Source organism: Rutidosis leptorrhynchoides, chromosome 5, assembly GCF_046630445.1.
Source record: "Rutidosis leptorrhynchoides isolate AG116_Rl617_1_P2 chromosome 5, CSIRO_AGI_Rlap_v1, whole genome shotgun sequence".
NCBI lineage: Eukaryota > Viridiplantae > Streptophyta > Magnoliopsida > Asterales > Asteraceae > Rutidosis > Rutidosis leptorrhynchoides.
In genome coordinates this window covers 201,446,914-201,469,405 of record NC_092337.1, presented here as the reverse complement: position 1 = coordinate 201,469,405, position 22,492 = coordinate 201,446,914, and positions in this window count along the sequence as shown.

The following is a 22,492-nucleotide window of genomic DNA, read 5'->3' as shown; positions in this document are numbered from 1 at the left end:
ATAACTAGGTACCCAAATCCTTCTGGTGAAATATCGGAGTCCGGTCTCCTTAACTTTGAATTGCGAGGCAAGGACGTTCAAATGTTCATGAGAAATATTTTCATCCTTGAGGGCTTCATCTTGAGCTACCTGAATTTGGCTATTGAGGTTGGTGTGAATGGTGATGTTTAAAGCTCGGACACGAAGAGGCACCATCTTTTCCTTTCGACTTAAGGTATCGGATACTACATTCACCTTCCCGGAATTTTAACGAAGCTCACAATCGTAATCGTTCAAAGTTTCAATCCACCGTCGTTGTCTCATGTTTAGTTGTTTTTGATCGAAGATGTTGATATCGGCTAAAAAGTCACGTTTTTACCCCGGTATTAAGGCCCAAAAACAAGAAAGATTCGAACTTTGTAGGCAAAATACCTACTTCATCGGTTAGAATTGAAGAACAAGTAATTACGAAGACGGTGCAAAAAGAATCAAGAGAATCGGAGTTAAAACGAAGATTCTAGAGCGAAAACGGTGAAAGACAAGAAATTAAGTTACGATCCAGTGAATCAAGGCTGACCAGGCACAAAAACGACCTGCCAAACGACTTGCCAAATGGCTTACCGGTATGGCAAACGGCCTGCCAAACGGTCAAGTAAACGGGCTTGATAAACGGCTTGCCTAGCAAATGGCTTGCCAAATACGGCCTGCTAAACGGCCTGCCAAACGGCCTGCCAGCCGTTTGCAGGCAAAATTCTTGTTTATTTAAATAGTCTCTGTCATTCATTCTAACACACACTTCAATTCACTTCTTTCTCTCTCTTGTACAATATTAGTCATACTCTCAAGGCCTTCGACTCCGTGCGCGAAACCTAGTACCCGGAGAAGAACGCCAAAGATTGTATTAGGAGGAGTTTGGAGTCTTGAAGTTGTCACTTTTGTATTCAAAACTCGTTTAATCTACTGGTACTTCTATCCCTTATCTTTATATAATATCTTCTATCATTATGTTATGTGATATTGTTTCCATGATTAGCGAGTAGTTATCTTTAGTGTATGCTATGATGTAAGCTGTTATAATGCTGAAATAATATTATGGTTTGTGTATGGCGTTGAAATGCTTTCTGATTATGCTTTAAACTCAATCGCTTTTCCACATAATAGAACATAGTTATAGGCTCTGTTATTGGAAAGTCGCGAACCTCGATTCAGAGTACACTATCTGTGTCACCCCTTGGTAATAGAAGTCTATCGGATCCAACGTAAGATCGACTGAGGCATATCGGTTGTAGTAAGTCTATCAAGCTTTGGATTCTGACTGAGGACTCTTTCGTAGTGAAACATCAGACTAGACCCTTAGTACATTATTGGTCCCAGACCATGCTAGTGTAGTCACCAAGCATATAAACTTCGTACGTGCAAGTTGAAGCACAACGGTTGTTGTAAGCTGTACCTCTGCTAAGTAAGGCCATGGAACCCAGTTAGTGTTGACCAGTACACAGCACCTTAACGCGGTCTCAAGCATTGCACCCCGCTTGAGGGATTCTTAGTTAATTAAGGAACTGTTTGTTTAGACACATAAAGGATTGGGCCATTAGGATAACCGAACGTGTTCATGGAAGTGAGCTTGACTTGGCCATGATGTTCTTTACGGTTGAACTCTTTTTAAGGGCCTAACTATCTTTTAAAACCAATCATAAACGAAAGCATTGAAACACATCACGTCTCTCGGATATGGTAAACCATGTATTCTATTATGCTTAAGAAAGTTTAGACCATTGTGAAAAATGTTAATACGTCACCTAACCGAGTCGCTCAATTGGATGAGCCGTTTGAACGTGTATACCTATATTCAGACTGCACAGGTGTCGGGGGTGAGGGACGTTGCTATCTATTCAGAATCTTCAAGCCTAACGCAGTACCCAGTGACATGTCTTATGACAGGGGCGTTTAGGAACAGTGTAATGAATACAAAGCCTCTGCCTATTCATGAGCCAACATTCTATAATCTCGGCAGGATAACTGATGAAGTCATAGTATGCGCTTACTTTAAACTTATCTGAATTAAGAATTTTATCGCATTTACTTTATCTGTCTTATAAATTAGAAAATCCCAAAATTAAGTAACCACTACTCCTTCCTAACTATCTTAGGCTTAAATATAGGTTCGATTCTACTGATATCTCAAAAATATGACTCTAGTACGATTTATGCCCCGCTAAATATAAATTTAAAACAGTACCTCCCCCTCGAGTGGTTGATCCTGGCGCGTCGCGGCCCGACGACACCGCGCGATATAAAACCGTCCGTTTTGGCCGTATCAAGGGGGAAGCTAGTTTTTGGCGCCACTGCCGGGGAACTGGTATCAGGCAATACTGCTCTCTATCAAACTTATTCACAAGCATCTAGTGGTGTCTAAGAAAGACAATTATACACGGACTTGGTTGTTGGATTTTCTGAACAGTCGCCAATTATATTGGGACCAAAAGGATCCTGCCTCTCCGTAGTCGGCCTGGCCACTTGGTTTGTTGAATAGTTCGTACGGAGCTCTGTTACCGAAATACCAGGGAATCAGTAGCCAGAACCAAAAACATATTTCACATCCACAAACACTCTCAACTATTTAGAGAGAGAGAGATAAGAGTTTTAGAGAGAGGAAGCTCCATTTGGAGAAGAAGGAGTTGATTTCTCACCAAAGCTCGGGTTTTAAAGTTGTTCACCTCGTTCCTAGCTACGTTTTGGTTGTTGTGGTAAGTTCTAACTCCAAATTTCAATGTTTGATTTGAGATTTAATGTTAGGGTTTTGAGATTGTTAGTTGTAAAACCCATTTAGATGATGAAGAGGGTTTATGGAAACTTGTTATTTTGATATTTGGCTGGTTTTGGGTTGGTTGATGATTTAACTGTGTTTAAGGCTTGTAAATGGTGTATAATCACTAGTGTTAGTGATTATGGAAGTATTGGAAACCATTTGGGTGTATTTGGGTTGACTAATTTTGAAATGGGTCAAAATTAGGGTTTAGGTGTCAATTTGGGCAAGATTGGTGTTTGACATTTATGATTGGGTTTAATTGGCGTATTAGGACCATTTTCACTTATGTTAGTGATTATTGGTTAGTTTGGGCGTGGTTTAAACTTGAAAGTGCAATTGGGTCGAAATTTGCACTAGTTGTCGAAATGGGTTGGTTTGTAATCCACCCTAATTGTGTTGTTTGTTTATGTGATAAATGGAATAGGTACATTCCATTGGCGAGTTGCGGGATTGGATTGCACTTCATCGACGCGTTTAAGGTGAGTGTAAATTTACTATGCACATGTGTATGTGTAAAATGGGTGCGTGTGTGTAGAGTGACCCTTGCTTGGGTTTACTCTATGTTGGTGTGGGTGAATGGACTCCTCTTGTGCTTCGGGTCCATGTGATACGCTTATGCGTTTTGGGTTTTACCCTTGGTGTGGTGATTTGGCTAGCGTTTTGGATAACCCTTTTGGCGATGGGTTGCTAGCATTTGTTGTTGAGAAAATGAATCTCGGTTAGCGCGGATTCGTGATGACTCGGGTAGTTCGGGCATCTTGGTGATGAGGTGGTGAATTTCGGGTTGTGCGAATTCACTAAGGCTTGGGTAGTTCGGCCAACCTCGGTTGTTGAAGTGGTGAAGGAGGTGAATTTCGGGTAGTGCGAATTCACTAAGGTCCGGGTAGTTCGGCCAACCTTCAGGTGGTTTGGGTTAAGGGGTTAACCTTATTTGTTGTTGTTGATTATATTTATTGTATACGCGTATATACTTATCGTTGTTGTAACGACCCTGGAATTTCCAACGTTTATTTATTAATAATTATTATTATTAATACATGTGATTAAATGAATGTACGTTATTACATTTACATGTTGCCATGATTGCCCGAACTTGACTTTAATTGCCCGAAACGTCTTTGTGACACCCGAAACTTGCACGAATAATATTTTCAAGTATTATTTACATTCATGATTAGTTTTATTAATCATTTTAATTAACTAAGGTTGTTGGTTAATTACTTGGGCTTTAAATGGATTAATTTGTTAATTAAGTGAACTTGGGCTTTAGTAGTGAAATGGACTTATGACTTTGGGCTTCCAAGCCCACCCTACATTATTAATGGACTTAGTTAGCCCATGTCTTGCACTTGAATGTATCAATTTAACATGGAACTAGTTAGTTGTTGTAATTGGAATCTAGTTAGCAACTTATCCCCATGCATGGCCATCCATTAACCACCTTTTATGAGCTTTACATGCAAGTGACCACTAAACAAACCCATCCCTCTTCTTGAAGCAGCTGGCCGTCAGTTTTGGTGGCCCTTTAGGGGTGTTTTGTTTCAAATTTTCCATTACCTTATTCACTAGAACCCTCTCATTCACACACACACAATTACTTGCATTTTTTTTCTCAAACATCCTCTCATCTTTTGCTCTCAAGTGTGAGTATTCTTTCAAGCCTTTCTCTCTTTTTCTTCTTGCTAAAACCGAATCCATTCATCTCATCTTCATCAATCTTGTTTGTTGTTTACTTGTCTTTGATTGTTACTTATATACTTGTAGTTAGTTATTTACTTACTTGGTTTCAAGAATCTAACTTACTAGTTTTATTCTTCATTATATCTTGTATTTATCAAGAACACTCAAGAACATAACTTACTAGTTATGGTTCTACATATACTTTCTTAAAAGATTGCAAGTTCATGTGTTGATTAAACTCATACTTGAAGTTCATGAAGTAAACTTTAAAGTTTACTTTCTAAAGATCAAACTTTGGTTTGAATCTTTAAAGTATGAACAACCATGAATAATTTACTTGTTTATTTAGTTACTTGCACTTTAATTTGATGTTTGTTGGTTATTATTGGTCAAGTGTTACTAGTTAACCTTGATCTAAAAGTTAACCTTGAACTAAAAGTTAACTTTGAAAGTTCAAGAACACACAAATAAGTTTTCTTTAAAAATAACTTTGTATACTTATGCTTGATCTAGACTTTCGGGTCTTGGATCTTCAAGATCTAACTAAAGAACTATGTTCTACATTTTAATATCTTGATTAGTTAGTTTACTTTCAAGTTTGTAACTTGTTATTAGCTTTAAACTTCATGTAGGTGTTAGATCTAAGACTTTGATGTAACTTTGGTTCATCAAACTTCATACAACTCTTAAGTGAGTTGTGCTTCATGTCTTAGACTTGTACTAGGGTTATGATGGTCAAGACTTGGTTAACATGATGTAGATACATCAATGAGTTGTACACTTGAAGCTATATGCATCAAGGACGAGAACCATGATGAACGTCAAGCACCAAGACCACCGGAACCCACTTAAACTTACTTTTTCTGTCCAAAACCTACTGACCTGCTGTTTCTGTAACAGACCAGCAGACCTGTAATGTTCTAACGATGATTTTTAGATAAATCTTTTCGAGTAGATAACTTTTCATATAGGACTCGTCTTAATCCGAGTTACGGTTTAGGATTTATGGCCCTCCGAGCGTCACTATGTCTTTTAACGTTGTGCAGAAATTTCAGACCTACTCGCACTTAAACCGTCACCACGGTTAAACGAAGATTAGTTGGCCTCTGTAAATTTTACCACACTTAAGGGACTCATATATGGATCCATGGCCACTGGTCTCACCTTAATTCAGTAAGGGTAGAGGCTGTGGTGACTGATCGAAGTCAGCCTTTGTTTTAAACTACTTTCATAAACGAAACCTACTTTACGTCTGTTGTTTGATGATGAATGATGATGACCTTTATGACCTTAAATACATACTTTTAAACCTATTAAGACGATTTACTAACTTAGTATTATTTTCCTTAGGTTGAGGACCTTCGGACCGATTACTTGCACACCTTTTCCGAACCGACTTTACGACTACATTATCATTGTGAGTTATAGCATTCCCTTTTTACTTTAACTTATTTTGGGAACTGAGAATACATGCGGATTTTATGTTTTACATACTAGGCATGAGTACTTAAACTTATATATGTGTAGGTTATACAACGGCATAAACATTCCCTTTAGCTCGGTAACGTTTAATCATTGGTTTTTGAACCGTGAACGCGAATCTTAGATATGGATCCATAGGGTTTGACATCCCCACTCGGGCTAGTAGCGCTAGCATTTAACGAGTGTTTAATACTTCGTAGACATACGCACTTGCCAAGTGTACTTTCAGGGGGTATAAACGTTAAGTTAGTTACCAAGTGCCCACGGTTAACATATACTTTATCATACTATTTTGAAACGCTCTTTGTAGCACTGAAATCTCGTGGCCTACCTTACATACTGTTATACTTAAACTATAGCTCACCAACTTTTGTGTTGACGTTTTTAAGCATGTTTTTCTTAGGTGCTTGAGGTTAGCTTCCGCTGTGTACTAGTCGTGCTGTAGACACCCGCTGCTTAGAGTTGCTATCGCATGAACTACTTTATTTTGCATTCAAGCATTCGTACTTTGAACTATGACTTGTAACGACCATTGTGGTCACATACACTTATTATTTGCTTCTACTTAGTGAAGCATGATTTTGGATTGTAAAACATTAGATGTCAGTTATGACGTCACTTTATTATTGAATGCAAACTCTTTTTGAAAACGCATATAGTACTTAACCTTGTAATGATCCTGTTGTTGATGACTCGTACACGATGGTTTTGTACGGGGCATCACATTTGGTATCAGAGCATTGGTTGTAGGGAATTAGATTGCATTAGTGAGTCTAAGACCGACCCGAGTAGGATTCACTAATAGGACTAATCTACAACTTGCTAGTTTACGTGTTTCTGCTGAACTTACTGCATGATGCTGCTTACTTTTACTGCTATATGTCGTATGCTACTACATGATTTCACTACTGCATGATATTACTTGCTTTCGATTGCATGCTACTTCTGTACGATTCGTTATTATTGCCATGCTACTTATTGTTATACATGATTTAAACTGTTGGCCTAATACGTGCTTGCTTATGACTTACTGACATGGAAAATTTATTTTTCCTTGTTCAGATGTTGGATGTACCACCTGCTAGCGTTTTGGGCAGTTCATACTCAGACTCCACCACACCACCTGCTACTGCTGCCGATACACCGGCCCCGACACCCACTAGTGATCCCGGCGCTTCCACTTTCGGAGCTGGTACTAGTGCACCTGCCCCAGTGTCTGCTCCCGGACCCTCGAGGTCACAGCCCCGCATTGGTGGTATTGAGATCCCCGCGGAGTTCGGGGAACGGCCGTTTCGTAACCACGTGCGCATGCCTTGCCGACGCACTCCCGACGGACGTTTAGTCGTGATTCTGCCAGGCAGACACAGACAGATGTTGGCCGCCTTCGGACGCTTCGGATTACCAGCTCAGCCACCAGTGTCACCACCACACGATTCGGATGACTCATCATCCGCCGATTCTTCATCATCAGATGACTCCAGCGATGATGAGGATCCTGCTGATAGACCTATTCAGGCACCCTCCACCCCGCCGAAGAAGCGGTACCGTTTCGATGGCACCGTCATTCCAGGGGTGAATGGAGGTCGTGCTTTTACTGACGCATTTGGCCATCATCATAGGGTTACTGCTCGTAAACGAGTTGTGCCATACCCTGCTGACCCACAGATATGTAAGGTTCCCCGTTACGTATTGACTATTCCTGGAACCGTACTGCCTAGATTTAGATACGGACCACTTACATCTAGGGACGTACCGTCTACATTCGAAGCCGGACCATCTACATCAGCACCACCGGCACCACCCACACCACCCGCCCCACCTGCACCGCCTGCCCCACCAGCTCCCTCTAACGAGGAAATGATGAGGGAGATTGAGACTCTCCAAGCTCGAGTCACTGAGCTCGAGGAGCAGTTGGCTCGAGGAGCAGTTCACCCGCCTTCACCGTAGGACCTTGTATTTAGATTTCATGATGTAATCTAGATATAGTTTCATGTATTTCATATGTATTGTACGAACTTATTCAGATGTATGAAACTACTTATTATTAATGAATGGAACTTTGCATTATTTAATTCTTGCACGATGTTCTATTTACATTGCTGTACGATGATTCTGTGGTATTTGTACCTAGATGCATTATTTAATAACATGTGATGTTTTGATTCCATGTTGGTCACTATATACTGTATTATTACTGCCTGCATACTGGATTTTGACTTGAGTCAAAAATTTTGTTTAGAATACCATGGCTAACGGAAGATCCACACCTACCGCCACCCAGATTGAGGACATGATCAACGAACGGGTCGCTGCAGCCCTAGCAGAAAGAAATCTCGAAGCTCCACCACCACCACCACCGGTTATTCCACCCGTTCAAAATGGGTGTACATACAAGGAATTCCAGAGCTTCAAACCGCATAACTTCAGCGGCACCGAGGGACCAGTTGGTCTCACCAGATGGTTCGAGAAACTTGAATCAGTATTCCGAGTTAGCAACTGTTCGGAGGACAATAAGACCAAGTTTGCATCTTGCACGCTATCTGACGGCGCGCTAACGTGGTGGAACACATTAGCTCAAGCGAAAGGTATCGATGAGGCGTATGCTACGCCATGGGAGGAATTCAAGGCGGCTATGATTGATGAGTATTGTCCGAGAACCGAAATTCAGAAGATGGAAATTTAATTCATGCAGTTGAAGGCCGTAGGGAACGAGTTTAACTGTTACAATCGTAAGTTTTTGGAGTTAGCACTGATGTGTCCGACCATGGTCACCCCCGAATTCAAGCGCATGGAGAAATACTTCTCGGAACTCCCTAAGTCCATCAAAGGAAATATCACCTCATCCAAACCACCGAATGTTCCCGAAGCAATGCGCATGGCGCATACTCTCATGAATCAGATTCTTATTGATGAGCCTGAGAAGGCTAAGTTTGAGGCTGGTAGTAGCAAAAAGAGGAAATGGGACAATAACCACAATAACCACAATAACAACAACAACAACAACAACAACAACAACAACAACAACAACAACAACAGGGGGAGAAACTACGATCAAACCCCCACCAAGAGGAACAACAATGGTGGAAACCCTAATCCTAACAACAACACCAACACCAACACCAACCCGAACTACAAAGGAACCTTACCACAATGCAAACGGTGCTACAAACACCACACTGGGTATTGCAATGTTGTCTGCGATAAGTGCCAACGGGCTGGGCATATCGAGAAAGACTGCAAGGTCACCACTTTGAATGAGAAACTGAACACCAATGGACCTAAGAAGTGCTACGAATGTGGACAGACGGGCCATTTCAGAAACGCATGCCCCAACAAGCGAAAAGATGGCGGGCCACCCCATGGTAGAGCTTTTAATGTTAATGCAAGGGATGCACGCGATAACCCCGACTTGGTGACAGGTATATTCAAAATCAACAATCTTTTAGCTTCTGTCTTGTTTGATACTGGTGCGGATAGAAGTTATGTATGTAGACATTTTTGCGATAAGATTAATTGGTCATTAGTCCCGTTAAAAGAGAGTATGCTTGTCGAGGTCGCCAACGGTAAACTTGAAAAAGTTGACCACATTAGTCGAGGAGCTATTATCAACATAGCTGGTGTAGATTTCGAAATTGATTTGATACCTATCAAACTGGGAAGTTTTGACGTGATCGTCGGTATGGATTGGTTGAGCAAGACAAAGGCCGATATTATCTGTGGAGATAAAGCACTTCGCATGCCACAAGGAGATGGCGAACCACTGGTTATCTATGGAGAGAGATGTACCTCGAAGTTGAACCTCATTAGTTGCGTGAAAGCACAAAAGATTATGAAGAAGGGATGTTTTGCTGTCCTAGCACATGTGAAAGCGGTAGAAACTGAGGTGAAGAGCGTGAACGACGTTCGAATTGTGAACGAATTTTCCGATGTCTTCCCAGAGGAATTGCCTGGATTGCCGCCGCAGAGAGCTGTAGAGTGTCAGATTGATTTAGTGCCAGGAGCTGCACCTGTAGCTCGTGCACCTTATAGACTCGCACCTTCCGAGATGCAAGAATTACAGAGTCAACTACAAGAGCTGTTAGACCGTGGATTTATCCAACCAAGTTTCTCGCCTTAGGGCGCACCTGTGTTGTTTGTGAAGACGAAGGATGGATCCTTCCGTATGTGTATCGACTACCATGAACTCAACAAATTGACTATCAAGAATCGGTATCCTCTTCCACGAATTGACGATCTTTTTGATCAACTACAAGGATCGAGCGTTTACTCAAAGATCGATTTGCGATCCGGATATCACCAGCTGAGGGTGAAGGAAAGTGACATGATGAAAACTGCATTCAGGACCCGTTATGGTCATTATGAGTTTCTCGTGATGCCGTTCGGTTTAACAAATGCACCTGCTGTGTTCATGGACCTCATGAATCGTGTCTACAAGCCTTACATGGATAAGTTTGTTATCGTCTTCATAGATGATATCCTCCTCTACTCAAAGAGCAAAGAAGAACATGAGCAACACCTCCAATTAGTGCTTGAACTCTTAAGACAAGAGTAACTTTACGCCAAATTCTCCAAGTGCGAATTTTGGTTGAAGGAAGTACAGTTTTTGGGTCATGTTGTGAGTGACCAGGGTATCAAAGTTGATCCCGCCAAGATTGAAGCCATCAGCAAGTGGGAGACCCCCACTACTCCGATGCATATTCGCCAATTCCTAGGCCTCGCCGGTTACTATCGAAGATTCATCGAAGGATTTTCTCTGATTGCGCGTCCTTTGACCGCGCTGACTCACAAGGGCAAGAAGTTCATTTGGGAACCCGCACACGAATCAGCATTTCAAACTTTGAAGAAGAAGTTAACCGCCGCACCTATTCTATCGCTTCTCGAAGGCAGTGACGATTTCGTTGTTTATTGTGATGCATCGAAGAGTGGTTTTGGTTGTGTACTGATGCAACGATCAAAGGTTATTGCCTATGCCTCCCGCCAATTGAAGATTCACGAGTGGAACTACACTACGCATGATCTTGAACTTGGAGCCGTTATCTTTGCGCTCAAATTGTGGAGACATTATTTGTATGGAACTAAGAGCACTATTTTCACCGATCACAAGAGTCTCCAGCACATCTTTGATCAGAAGCAACTGAATATGAGACAACGTTGATGGATCGAGACGCTCAACGACTACGATTGTGAACTCCGTTATCACCCTGGCAAGGCAAATGTTGTAGCTGACGCTTTAAGCCGAAAGGAGAGGACGGCACCTCTTCGTGTTAGGGCTCTGAACATCACCATCCATTCGAACCTCAACAGCCAGATCGGAGTAGCCCAAGTTGAGGCTCTCAAGGAGGAGAATATATCCCACGAACATTTGAACATACTTGTCTCTCGATTTGAGGTTAGGGAGTCTGGACTCCGATGTTATGCCAGAAGAATTTGGGTACCTCTTTATGGAGATCTACGGAACCTTATACTTGATGAAGCACACAAATCAAGATATTCGATTCATCCTGGAGCGGGCAAAATGTACCACGACCTTAAAGAACAGTATTGGTGGCCGAATCTTAAGAAGGACGTTGCGACTTATGTTGGTAAGTGTTTGACTTGCTCAAAGGTTAAAGCTGAGCATCAGAGACCTTCTGGATTACTTCAGCAACCAGAGATCCCACAATAGAAGTGGGAAAGGATCACAATGGATTTTATCACCAAGCTGCCAAAGACGGTGGGCGGATACGATACCATTTGGGTTATTGTTGACCACCTCACCAAATCTGCACACTTCCTAGCGATGAAGGAAACTGATACCATGGAAAGACTTGCTCAACTTTACATCAAGGAGGTTGTATCTTGTCATGGTGTACCTTTATCGATCATCTCCGATCGCGATCCTCGTTTTGCTTCTAGATTTTGGCGTTCTTTACAAGAAGCCATGGGAACTCGTCTCGATATAAGTACTGCTTATCACCCTCAGACTGACGGGAGAAGTGAGCGAACGATTCAGACCTTGGAAGACATGTTGCGTGCATGTGTCATTGATTTTGTAAAGGCTTGAGAAAGACATTTGCCACTCACCGAATTCTCGTACAACAACAGTTATCACTCGAGCATTAATGCCGCACCTTTTGAAGCATTGTATGGCCGCAAGTGCCGATCTCCTATTTGTTGGGCCGAAGTAGGTGAAAAGTAAATCACCGGACCCGAGGTAGTCCACTAAATGACGGAGAAGATTGCTCAGATCCAAGCTCGACTTAAGACTGCCCGCGATCGTTAAAACAGTTATGCCGATCTTAAACGTAAGGACTTTCAATTCAACGTGGGTGATCGTGTAATGTTGAAGGTTGCACCTTGGAAAGGTGTGATCCGTTTTGGAAAACGTGGAAAGTTAAACCCACGATACATTGGTCCTTTTGAAATCTTGGAACGTGTTGGACCCGTTGCTTACCGTTTGGAACTACCAGCACAATTGAGCTCAGTTCATCCTACCTTCCACGTGTCAAACTTGAAGAAGTGTCTTGCTGCACCTGAACTTATCATACCACTGGAAGAACTTACAATTGATGACAAACTCCACTTTGTGGAAGAACCTGTTGAAATTATGGATCGTGAGATCAAAACTTTGAAACGCAACAAGATTCCGATCGTCCGAGTGCGATGGAATGCCAAACGAGGACCTGAGTTTACTTGGGAGCGAGAGGACCAAATGATGCGGAAGTATCCTCAACTTTTCCCGACTCCTCCATCTACCTCAGCTTAAAATTTTGGGACGAAATTTTCTTTAACAGGTGGGTAATGTAACGACCCTAGAATTTCCAACGTTTATTTATTAATAATAATTATTATTAATACGTGTGATTAAATGAATGTACGTTATTACATTTACATGTTGCCATGATTGCCCGAACTTGACTTTAATTGCCCGAAACGTCTTTGTGACACCCGGAACTTGCACGAATAATATTTTCAAGTATTATTTACATTCATGATTAGTTTTATTAATCATTTTAATTAACTAAGGTTGTTGGTTAATTACTTGGGCTTTAAATGGATTAATTTGTTAATTAAGTGAACTTGGGCTTTAGTAGTGAAATGGACTTATGACTTTGGGCTTCCAAGCCCACCCTACATTATTAATGGACTTAGTTAGCCCATGTCTTGCACTTGAATGTATCAATTTAACATGGAACTAGTTAGTTGTTGTAATTGGAATCTAGTTAGCAACTTATCCCCATGCATGGCCATCCATTAACCACCTTTTATGAGCTTTACTTGCAAGTGACCACTAAACAAACCCATCCCTCTTCTTGGAGCAGCTGGCCGTCAGTTTTGGTGGCCCTTTAGGTGTGTTTTGTTTCAAATTTTCCATTACCTTATTCACTAGAACACTCTCATTCACACACACACAATTACTTGCATTTTTTTCTCTCAAACATCCTCTCATCTTTTGCTCTCAAGTGTGAGTATTCTTTCAAGCCTTTCTCTCTTTTTCTTCTTGCTAAAACCGAATCCATTCATCTCATCTTCATCAATCTTGTTTGTTGTTTACTTGTCTTTGATTGTTACATATATACTTGTAGTTAGTTATTTACTTACTTGGTTTCAAGAATCTAACTTACTAGTTTTATTCTTCATTATATCTTGTATTTATCAAGAACACTCAAGAACATAACTTACTAGTTATGGTTCTACATATACTTTCTTAAAATATTGCAAGTTCATGTGTTGATTAAACTCATACTTGAAGTTCATGAATTAAACTTTAAAGTTTACTTTCTAAAGATCAAACTTTGGTTTGAATCTTTAAAGTATGAACAACCATGAATAATTTACTTGTTTATTTAGTTACTTGCACTTTAATTTGATGTTTGTTGGTTATTATTGGTCAAGTGTTACTAGTTAACGTTGATCTCATTAATCTTGAACTAAAAGTTAACTTTAAAAGTTCAAGAACACACAAATAAGTTTTCTTTAAAAATAACTTTGTATACTTATGCTTGATCTAGACTTTTGGGTCTTGGATCTTCAAGATCTAACTAAAGAACTATGTTCTACATCTTAAGATCTTGAGTAGTTAGTTTACTTTCAAGTTTGTAACTTGTTATTAGCTTTAAAGTTCATGTAGGTGTTAGATCTAAGACTTTGATGTAACTTTGGTTCATCAAACTTCGTACAACTCTTAAGTGAGTTGTGCTTCATGTCTTAGACTTGCACTAGGGTTATGATGGTCAAGACTTGGTTAAGATGATGTAGATACATCAATGAGTTGTACACTTGAAGCTATATGCATCAAGGACGAGAACCATGATGAACATCAAGCACCAAGACCACCGGAACCCACTTAAACTTACTGTTTCTGTCCAAAACATATTGACCTGCTGTTTCTGTAACAGACCAGCAGACCTGGGATGTTCTAACCATGATTTTTAGATATATCTTTTCGAGTAGATAACTTTTCATATAGGACTCGTCTTAATCCGAGTTACGGTTTAGGATTTATGGCCCTCCGAGCGTCACTATGTCTTTTAACGTTGTGCAGAAATTTCAGACCTACTCGCACTTAAACCGTCACCACGGTTAAACGAAGATGAGTTTGCCTCTGTAAATTTTACCACACTTAAGGGACTCATATACGGATCCATGGCCACTGATCTCACCTTAATTCAGTAAGGGTAGAGGCCGTGGTGACTGATCGAATTCAGCCTTTGTTTTAAACTACTTTCATAAACAAAACCTACTTTACGTCTTTTGTTTGATGATGAATGATGATGACCTTTATGACCTTAAATACATACTTTTAAACCTATTAAGATGATTTACTGACTTAGTATTATTTTCCTTAGGTTGAGGACCTTCGGACCGATTACTTGCACACCATTTCCGAACCGACTTTACGACTACATTATCATTGTGAGTTATAGCATTCCCTTTTTACTTTAACTTATTTTGGGAACTGAGAATACATGCGGATTTTATGTTTTACATACTAGGCACGAGTACTTAAACTTATATATGTGTGGGTTATACAACGGCATAAACATTCCCTTTAGCTCGGTAACGTTTAATCATTGGTTTTTGAACCGTGAACGCAAATCTTAGATATGGATCCATAGGGTTTGACATCCCCACTCGGGCTAGTAGCGCTAGCATTTAACGAGTGTTTAATACTTCGTAGACATACGCACTTGCCAAGTGTACTTTCATGGGGTATAAACGTTAAGTTAGTTACCAAGTGCCCACGGTTAACATATACTTTATCATACTGTTTTGAAACGCTCTTTGTAGCACTGAAATCTCGTGGCCTACCTTACATACTGTTATACTTAAACTATAGCTCACCACCCTTTGTGTTGACGTTTTTAAGCATGTTTTTCTCAGGTGCTTGAGGTTAGATTCCGCTGTTTACTAGTCGTGCTGTAGACACCCGCTGCTTAGAGTTGCTATCGCATGAACTACTTTATTTTGCATTCAAACATTCATACTTTGAACTATGACTTGTAACGACCATTGTGGTCACATACACTTATTATTTGCTTCTACTTAGTGAAGCATGATTTTGGATTGTAAAACATTAGATGTCAGTTATGACGTCACTTTATTATTGAATGCAAACTCTTTTTGAAAACGCATATAGTACTTAACCTTGTAATGATCCTGTTGTTGATGATTCGTACACGATGGTTTTGTACGGGGGATCACAGTTGTGTTGTAGCATCTTGTGGCGTTAGCTTAGTGATTACGTAGCGTGTTGCTACTTTGTGTATGTGCTCTTTTGAAGTTTGTTTACCATGCGTAGCCGGTATGTGTTTATCTTGATGCTTGGTGATGCGTAGCCATTTTATGCATATGTATGTGTATAGTATCTTTATCTTCACTAAGCATTAGCTTACCCTCTCGTTGTTGCTATTTTTATAGGTTCGCATGATTGGCAGATCGGGTAAGCATGGGGATTAGAGATCTTGGCAAGGTTGCTCTAGAAGATCTTGTTCTTGGACTCGATTAGGATTGGGTATCATAGTCCCAATCACCATGCTCGGTTTTGTTGGAAATTAAAATAGTCGGGTCGTGTTCGCCCTTTTGGATTTAAACTATGTATTAAATGTTTTAAAAGTTTATTGAACTTATTATTTGTGTTAAAGATGTTTCGGAAACATAATTGGGACCTAAATATTAATGTATTAAATAAAAATTTTACGGGCCGGTTTAAATACGGGTTGGGTTGTTTCAAGTGGTATCAGGGCATGGTCTAAGGGATTTAGGTGACTTGAGATAGGTGCCTAGACTTAGACTTTTGTGTGTGCTTAATTGTTGCGGGACTTGTAGGAGTACGGGTCGGAATGGGAATTTGGTTAGTACCTTAATTGGTAGGTGGACTAACGTTTATATTAATATGTGGATATTGTTAATATACGATTGCGTTATGTTCGTATTCATGTTGCGTTGGGAATATCATCGAGTAAGATAGTCGTTGTACTAACAAGTTGATACGGCGTGTGTGCGTAATAAGGACTTGCAAACCTTATTACGGGTGCAAATCGTGTCTAACAAGTGATGTACGACGAGTGTTTAGCAAGATGGGACGTTGTTATGTGTGTGGTTTATACGTTCGTGGACTAATCATTTTGCATTCCTTAGAATGACGACATGAAACGAGATCGAGACGAATAACAATGAGTTTGCGGCTAGGGTTGAGGCCGAGGTTGCAAAACAAGTGAAAACAATCCGAGAAGAGTTCGAAAGAAGGCTTAACGAGCTTCGGGGTAATGGTAAGAGGGAGTTTAGTTACAAGGAGTTTCGAGCGACTAAACCGCCTATGTATCATGGAGAACCGGATCCGTTAGTGAGTACTCGTTGGATCTCGGCGATCGAAGGATGTTTTCGTACAAATGAGTGTCCTCCGGACAAGAAGACGAGAATCGCTACTAGTTTGTTGCGAGATGGTGTGAAGGATTGGTTGGATGGTAAGATTGATACGGTCGGCGAAGAACTGTTCATGAGTTTGTCATGGGGCGATTTTAAGAAGGAATTCTTTGAAGAATTCCGAACAAAAGCTGACTTGGCAAGAATACGTGAGGAGATACGCGTGTTGAGACAAGGGTCTATGGACCTAAATACTCTACGGGCTACTTTTATGTCTAAGGCGCGATTTTGCCCCGAGTATGTGAATAACGAAAGGTTGTTGATGCAAGACTTCCGTAAGGCTTTAAATGATGAGTTACGTGGGAAGATAAGCCTTGGGCAAGTGAACTCGTTTGTCGAGCTATTTGATGTGGCTAAGGGTTTTGAGCCATATCCTTGGGAGATAATCGATAATGCTCTGAGTAAGAGAAGGGTTAGTTCGTACGGTGCCCCAAGTAAGAAAAATAAGGGTGCAAGTGCGAGTACGGGTAATGTGGGTAAAGGTACGATGGATTCTCGTGCGCCTAGATGTTTAAATTATGGTGTTAGGGGCCACAAGTTATGGGAGTGCACAATGCCGAGAAGTGATGACGGAATGTGCTACTATTGTCATAAAGAAGGACATCGCAAGCTGGATTGTTCCGAGTTGGCGGCGGCAAATGCCGCATGGAGACGTTAAGGTACGTTTCGTTTTAATAAATATGTCCTTTAGATATTTATTATGAGTCATTGTGTACGAATTTGTTGAAAGATTTTGTGTTGTGCATATTCTGTTATGGGTGACATTCCTAGTGGAATTACCCTACGGTGACATTTTGATTAATGGGCGAAGGGCGTAAGACTTGGTGCAACCAAGCATTCCTTAGCGTTGGGAAATGTTTCTACCAAGCCTTGGGAATGGGCTCTGGTGTTTGGTCGTTAAGCACGTGCTTGTTTTCGTATTGAAGTCGAGGAACCATGAGGTTCGATGGGTGGATAAAACCCTAAAGATCGAGTGTTTGATCTCGATGTATGTTGGTAATGGAGTCTACGCGACGCGGTGATAGGTGCCTCGTTCATACCTACTGGCGTGGTATTCGACTCCGATGGTGTTGCGGTTACATTATACTTTGGGTACCCTATAGAAACCCTTAAGTACATGAGTGACTAGGTGGAAGTGTGACAAGCCATGGCAATCGGAGGATTTCAAGAATGAAGTTCGTGTAATTTATGGTAAACGCTTCGTTCGAAGCGATGAAGGATAGGTTAAAATCCTTCGAATGCTCAAGGTTGGAGCAAGATGTGGTGATGGGTCGTGTGAACCCAATTGAAGAAAGGTCTACCTTTCGGTAGCATTGTACGGTTGTACAAGGTGCGTGTTGTGTTGGTTTTGTGTCGTTGTTTAAATAAAGCCAACGGGTGATGGTGTGCGTCAATTTCTAGTGTGAGAAATGAATTCATGAGAATTCGAGTGTAATGACCGATGGAGAGATTGGTCACGTATGTCGAAGAGTGGTAATTATCGCGGATGATGTTGCCACGGCGATGCGGTTATGGAACGTAGTTCCAAGTAGGGGAGTTACACTACCGCACATGGAGGTTTTAGTGTGAGATGTCGGATAATGCTCATAGTAGATCCGGAATTAGTGTCGAGACCTAGATTTAGTCGATCTGTGGTAGAGTACAATTTCGGTTAAATTGTACTTATGGTTTCGGATTTGAATTACCACCGAGGTGGTAATGTGGTGAATCTCGTTGAGAGATAACGGGCGTATTTGACGAGCAAGGCGAAATCCCTCGGTTTAGGGATGTGCGTGTCGGACTCTCTTCTGGAGAATTATTGTGTTGTATTAATGTGTGATATAGGTGTTTCTTGCTCGATTGTGATAGCGATGTTCGCGTGCGTATGATTCGTGTGCGAAAATTCCAGGCGGTGTGGAATGATTCTAAGTATGCGTATATACTTTTGTTTGTGGTGGATGGTTAGTGTATTCCGTTAGGATTCACTATGGTGTAGCAGTGCGCGATGTTACACTACTCGTTGATGGAGGCCAAAAGAGCGTATGTGATTGGTGGGTTATAGCCGTTGACTCGGTCTGCTAACTTCACCTTGGGAGTAGTGTTGTACCGGTATGGTATAATGTTATCGGAATGGGAGTACCATTCATGTGTTGTGTTGTGGGACGTGAATATCAGTTTGTTCGTATTCACAATATTTCGGGTAGTACGATTGTCCCTGTTAGTTGGACTCATAGTTTGAGGTAGTGAATGTCGGGTAGTTCGGATTCACTAAGGCTCGGGTTGCACGGCCATCCTCGGTTATACTATGTGGTGGAGGTAGTGAATATCAGTTTGCACGTATTCACGATGACTCGGGTTGTGCGGTCATTTCGTTGTGGGAAATATGGATTGGGTTGGTGAATTTTGGGTTGTTGCGAATTCACTAAGGTTCGGGTTGTTTCGACCATCCTCCATATGTGTTTAGGCTCGGGTTGTTTCGACCATGTTGGTGTGTTTAGTATTGTGAACTATTGGTTGTTTTATACGCCGATGGTAGGGTCGCGAGGACCATGTTGTGTGGTTAGTGATGTGATAGCCGTGTTTCGCTCACATGTTGTTACGGGTGTGACAATAGTCGATTTTGTACACCTTGGGATTAGCGTTGCCATAGTCGTTTTGGGCGCTAGCGGATTTAGTCGTTGCTTACGACTTTGTGATAGTTGCGTATTGGTCGTATTGCGCACTACGAGGGATGTTAAGTGGTAAGTGTAATCCGTAGGGATTCGTTTGGTTCGGTCTTCATCGTTCGGGTTGTTGACCTTAGGTTGAGACGTGGTTACGTTTAGCATTGTACTTGTTACGGGTACGCTAAGGGATTGATATCTCGGTAAGAGATTGGTTGAGTTTTTCCCGATGTGAGGGATTGAGCAAGTTTTAGCGCTCGGATTTGCGGATTTGAGAAATCGCGGATGACGATTTAGTGTTAAAGGCGATTCATTGGGAAGGATTGCCTAGGGAAGTTGGAAGGAAACATGATGTTTCCGCGTATGTAAGCGATTGTAATAGTTTTCAAATGTTGTGTGCATTGCATGTCTCGGAATGCGTGCAAGTGTGTCTTGGGTATGTAGGAATAACCTTCGAATTTATGATAATTGTGATAGAAGTCGGTTTGAAACGTATGTTTGAGGACCATTGAGTGTGGGTTCGTTCGGTTTCGTGACGAGGATCACGAGGACGTGATCGATTCTAAGTGAGGGAAAGTTGTAAGACCCTAATATTTATTGTACATAGCGTATTATTAGTGTGCATCAAGTGTGTGAAGTGTAGAACGAAATTCAAACTGACAGACTGTTTTAACCCTTGTGCGCGCCGCGCACCATTAGGTGAGCGTGCCGCGCACACTTCCTGTGACAGATTTCCAGTTTTTCTGTTTTGTGGTTAAATGAAGGGTAGCTTGGTCTTTTCACTTGAGGCCAGATCTGTGGACATATTGGCAGAATTGGATCCAACTTTGGATCATATTTCACATCCACAAACACTCTCAACTATTTAGAGAGAGAGAGAGAGAGAAGAGTTTTAGATAGAGGAAGCTCCATTTGGAGAAGAAGGAGTTGATTTCACACCAAAGCTCGGGTTTTAAAGTTTTTCACCTCATTCCTAGCTACGTTTTGGTTTTTGTGGTACGTTCTAACTCCGAATTTCAATGTTTGATTTGAGATTCAATGTTAGGGTTTTGAGATTGTTAGTTGTAAAACCCATTTAGATGATGAAGAGGGTTTATGGAAACTTGTTATTTTGATATTTGGCGGGTTTTGGGTTAGTTGATGATTTAACTATGTTTAAGGCTTGTAAATGGTGTATAATCACTAGTGTTAGTGATTATGGAAGTATTGGAAACCATTTGGGTGTATTTGGGTTGACTAATTTTCAAATGGGTCAAAATTAGGGTTTAGGTGTCAATTTGGGCAAGATTGGTGTTTAACATTTATGTTTGGGTTTAATTGGCGTATTAGGACCATTTTCACTTGTGTTAGTGATTATTGGTTAGTTTGGGCGCGGTTTGAACTTGAAAGTGCAATTGGGTCGAAATTTGCACTAGTTGTCGAAATGGGTTGGTTTGTAATCCACCCTAATTGTGTTGTTTGTTTATGTGATAATGGAATAGGTACGTTCCATTGGCGAGTTGCGGGTTTGGATTGCACTTCATCGAGGCGTTTAAGGTGAGTGTAAATTTACTATGCACCTGTGTATGTGTAAAATGGGTGCGTGTGTGTACAGTGACCCTTGATATGCTTATACGTTTTGGGTTTTACCCTTGGTGTGGTGATTTGGCTAGCGTTTTGGATAACCCTTTTGGCGATGGGTTGCTAGCATTTGTTGTTGAGGAAATGAATCTCGGTTAGCGCGGATTCGTGATGACTCGGGTAGTTCGGTCATCTTGGTGATGAGGTGGTGAATTTCGGGTTGTGCGAATTCACTAAGGCTTGGGTAGTTCGGCCAACCTCGGTTGTTGAAGTAGTGAAGGAGGTGAATTTCGGGTAGTGCAAATTCACTAAGGTCCAGGTAGTTCGGCCAACCTTCATGTAGTTTGGGTTAAGGGGTTAACCTTATTTGTTGTTGTTGATTATATTTATTGTATACGCGTATATACTTATCGTTGTGTTGTAGCATCTTGTGGCGTTAGCTTAGTGATTACGTAGCATGTAGCTACTTTGTGTATGTGCTCTTTTGTAGTTTGTTTACCATGCGTAGCTGGTATGTGTTTATCTTGATGCTTGGTGATGCGTAGCCATTTTATGCATATGTATGTGTATAGTATCTTTACCTTCACTAAGCATTAGCTTACCCTCTCGTTGTTGCTATTTTTATAGGTTCGCATGATTGGCGGCTCGGGTAAGCATGGAGATTAATGATCTTGGCTAGGTTGCTCTAGAAGATCTTGTTCTTGGACTCGATTATTATTGGGTATCATAGTCCCAATCACCATGCTCGGTTTTGTTGGAAATTAAAATAGTCGGGTCGTGTTCGCCCTTTCGGATTTAAACTATGTATTAAATGTTTTAAAAGTTTATTGAACTTATTATTTGTGTTAAAGATGTTTCGGAAACATAATTGGGACCTAAATATTAATGTATTAAAGAAAATTTTTACGGGCCGGTTTAAATACGGGTTGGGTTGTTTCAATTGAAGGTCGAGGAGGACCAATCAGATTTTCAGAGATTCAAGGACACTCATTCGAGTTAAAACATCACATCATCCAGCTCATTCAGAATAGCTATCAGTTTCATGGATTACCGAATGACGATTCTAATTCTCACCTTGATAAATTCATATCTCTTTCGAACTCCTACAAACAGCCAGGGATCGGACAAGATATAGTCCGGCTATACTTGTTTCCCTATTCACTCACTCATCATGCTCAAACCTGGTTCGAAGGACTGGAAAAAGATTCCATCACGTCATGGACGGAGATGGCTACTAAATTTCTAACCAAATATTTCCCCTCTTCTAAACAAACCAACTAAAGAATGACATCATTAACTTCAAACAAAGTTATGATGAATCTCTTTACACTGCATGGGAGCGATTCAAAACCCTGCTGAAGAAATGCCCTAATCACCAGCTAGAACGGTTAGCCCAAATCTGTACCTTCTACGATGGTCTTACGGTAAATCATAG